We start from the raw sequence: 4,439 nt of genomic DNA on the forward strand, positions 1-4,439 counted from the left end.
AATAGGAAATAAAATCTCATAGATATTGATCAGATGGCTAAGTGAGAAAGTAGGATTCATGATATGTGATCCAATGGCCAAGCTTTAATTCACTAGTGTGAACACAATAAAAGGAAATAATTTATTTTGGAAACTACCAAGAATATATCATTTCCACTACTATAAATGGGGATTCATAAGAAGAGAAAAATACACTTGTGCATTCGGAAAATTCGACCAAGAGTCTTTCCCTCTCTCTCTTGGTCGAATTCTCTCTCTCTCCCCTTCGAATTGCTCTATTCTCTTCTTAGAAAATAAGAGTGAGATCTTGAAACAATATTTGTTTCTTGATCGTGTGAGATAAGAGAGTGTGATCCCACGCCATATTTCTTTATTCTTCCGAAGATTACGTTTCGGAAGATTACGATGTCATCAAGAGGAGTACAAGTATTTGAAAGCTTGAAGAAGGAGATCAAGGCATTCAAGTACGAGGATATGAAATCTCGAAGAATGAGATCAAGGCGTTTGAAGACGGATTTTGAAAGCTAGAAGATTATGTTCGTGAGCCCAATACGTAAGTTCTCTATGAACCTTGTTCTTTGACCTTATTGGTTGCTTGACATGTTTAAATGCTTTAATTATTTAATTAGTTAAGTAAATCTAGATGTTGTTAGATAACCATACTTTTAATTAGCTCTTGTTAATGTAATAACTTTATTAGAGCGATTGTTCGTGTCTGATATCCTACGTGTTGCACCAAAAAGTCGTATCAGATCGATTGTTCGTGTCTGATGCCACATCTATTTTACCAACAAGTGGTATCAGAGTGATTGTTCGTGTCTGATACAATATTTGTTTCTCCAATACATTCTTGGAGGAAATTTTGTTCCACACCCGAGCACAAAGTGAACATCACGCTCATCTTCGAGTTCTACGCGAGCTTATCGAATAGCGAGGGAGATGTGGTGACGGTTTAGGGTACACCGGTAGACTACAGTTTAGAGCCATCAACGCCTTGCTATGGACCCTGGACGTGGATTATGACAATGAGGGTTACCGGATGTGGTGAAGACTTCCTAACCACACAAAAATGGTTACGTTGTTGACAATCCCAAGAGAAGACTTTAGAATCGACAAAGGAAAGGGACTTCTCAATTGAATAGGTTCACAAAAACTTTGATTTATTTTGTTTGCTCTCGTCTCTTTTCGATCAGTCACTTCACTCATCTTGACAAGGATCGTGTCAATGTCTTGTACTGTTTCGTTCATGACGAATATATCAATGTCGGTATATTCATCTACAATTGGATGAAGAGAATCAACTATACTAATAAATGACACAGTTTGTCGTATCCTTCAGTCATCTACCGCTTATGTCTACGAGCTAGTGTAGGAGGCCCAAAAATGGACACAATAAAAAAGATTACGAAGCCTATTAGTGATGCGACGATCGAGCGGTATAAAATTAAAGAGGCGGAAGAGGAGGAACTACCACTGAACGAGCCTATATTCCGTCTACAAGCACCTACGGTGATCAAACCCACCGCCGTCGACTACATTGCTCACGGCATCTACTATCTCATCGGCAGCTTTCAACACGCACAACAATACATGCACCAACAAGTGGAATATGGTGCCTCTCACATCAACAACTTGAACGAGCTCTACGCTCGATGGGACATAAATCAAGATAATCAAGTGCGGTTTTCCCCATATCATCAATACTATGATTATCCTCACCAACCCCCACAGTGACCACCGCATATGCTATAATGTTTGGATTACGTTTGATATTGCTTGGTTGAAATAGGATAAGTAATCATTTTTAAGTTCGTAAATAGTAAAAAAAAATAGCTATATCGCCGCAGGGAAACATACAGCTCGCCGCAGCGAGAACATGTAATGTTAGTATTGGAGAGTGTCGCCGCAGTAAGTATGATACATCACAGCGGCGTAAATTTTTTCTTTCGATCTCAGAAAATCTCGTTACCGCAAGTATGATACATCATTGCGGCGAGAATACCTTCTTTTATTTATGGAAACTCTCGTCGCGGAGAGTAATATATTTGCTGCAGCAAGAATATAATCCTTTGTTTTTGGGAAGTCACGCTGCGTTTGGTCTAAAAAAAATCTCGCTGTGGCAAGTAAGATTTTTCACCATAGCGAGAATAAATTCTTTTGGTTCTGGAAAGTCTCGCCGATGCGAGTAATATTTTTGCTGCGGCGAGAATACGATCTTTTGTTTCTAGAAAATCTCGTCGCGGCGGGGATGATACAATGCCGTGGCGAGAATACCTTCTTTTCGTTATGGAAAATCTCATCGCGGCGAGTAATATGTACGCCGCGGTGTGAATAAAATAGTTTGGTGTCGAAAAAGCTCACCACATCGATTATTTTATTTTGGTTATTTAAGATATCGCCGTGGTAAGAATACTGAATTTTGGACTACTGTTTACGTATCTCTAGAAAATACACTTCCAAACTAAATAAAATAAAATAAAACATAAGAGTACATAAAAGTACATTGTCCTTGTTTTTCATTAAAAAAAATGGATCTATATCCAAATGAAGTAAATGAGAAACATCATCAACATCGAAGTAATCCATCTCTTGATCAATAGGCAGTAGTCCGAATGTGAACGGGGGATACTACACATGTATTCGTCTTCTTCTTCGTTAAAAATTTCCAGTATATGAACCATTGATGATAACTATGGATTGACTAGATCTGAGACATAAAACACTTGACTGGCTTGAGACGCCAAAATAAATAAATCATTCTCATAACTGATCCGTCTAAAGTCGATAATTGTAACTCCTTCACGGTCAACTTTAACATGATTGTTGTCTGCCCATTTGAACTTAATAGGGAAGCTCGCAACCTGTAATAATCAAGTTCCCAGATGTCTTCAATCTATCCGTAGTAGTTCATAAAACGTTGTTTTGGATTTTTATCATTTGCCGACGTGTAACACCTTTATTTTTAACGGGATGCTTGTTGTCTCTTTCTCTTATGTAAAATAAAAAAAAAACATTAACAGACCAAGCAGTGTAACTTGTAACCATTGAGGATGGCCCTCCGGATATTTTACTCAATGTTGATGAATGTCCCAACTTTTGAAACAACTGTTTTCCAATCCATTTTTAAAATGCACGGTTGTGCTCTTCTTGTAACCATTTTTCTTTTCCAGCTTTCTTTTGATCATTCACTCTCAATTCATTCAAATAAATATCCACAAATGGCGTGACCTCAGATACGTTGTGTAGCGCATAAAGAGTGGCTTGCTTCCATTGTTTTCGGTCGACGCTAGAATAAGTACCTATGGATAAATACTCACATAAATAAAAAGGGACATTAAAAATTAATTAAACATAAGAAAATATCACAAAAGATTACTTGTAGATAGAGATTTTGATTCAAAACTTGTGTATTTGGGAAATCCAACTGCGTCTGCCTTAGTTAAATACTCAAAACAAAATCCAACTGACTCCTCTGCTATGTAAGTTTCCACTATGCTCCCTTCCGGCCTATTGTAATTCTTCACGTACCAAGAGTGAACAGTTAAGTGAATTATGATCTCAAAATATGAAGGTGGGATGAACTTCTGTATCATGCAAAGAGTTTTCACTAACTTTAACTGCATAGAATTTAAACGAATGGGATCGATGACCTTCGAGCAAATCGCTAACTTCAATATTGCAAATCTCACTTCTTTTGATAAAATGCTACGCAAGGCGGGAGGTAACATTTTGTTATAGCAGCACATGACAATTGTGAGTCTTCATTCCAATAAGTCTCTAATCTTTCAAAGATACGAACCTCTTATAGTTTGAATAATGACCGTTAGGAACTTTGATAGACACAACCAATTACACAATTTATTCTTCTCATTCTGATCTAGAGTGTACTTTGTCGGTGTTAATTTTTTTTTCCTCTCTCCTAGGGACGCAAAATGCTTCTTATATTCATCTCCTTGAGATCCATTTAAGCTTTTACTCCATCTTTCGATTTATTTGAATCATCAAGCAGCGGTCACATAAATAAAAACAGACATAGTATTGATAAACGATTCACAAACATTTTTCTCAATATACATAACATCCAGACAGTGCCGAACGTAGTGTGTCATCCATTACGGATGGTCGTAGAAAATCAATATCTTCTTCCAATGATTCTCTTTGAACGACTCTTTAGTATTACCACTCGGCTTTCTTTTTCCGAGCACTTCATTGATGTTTTTAACCATGTCATAGACATCTTCACCAAACAGAATTTGAGGAGATGGTCATTCTACTGTATCGCCATCAAATTCATGTTTTAATCTTCTATACGGGTGATCTCATTGTAAAAATCTTCTATGACCAAGAAAAACAGTCTTATTCCATGTTTCAATCGGATGGAAGATATGTCTTTCATGCAAATTGAAAAACCAATTGAGCACTTCACAGAGTATCTCGAC

This window comes from Urtica dioica, chromosome 2 (assembly GCF_054948205.1).
Source record: "Urtica dioica subsp. dioica isolate 48M chromosome 2, U.dioica_male_clone48M_v1_H2, whole genome shotgun sequence".
Taxonomy (NCBI): Eukaryota; Viridiplantae; Streptophyta; class Magnoliopsida; order Rosales; family Urticaceae; genus Urtica; species Urtica dioica.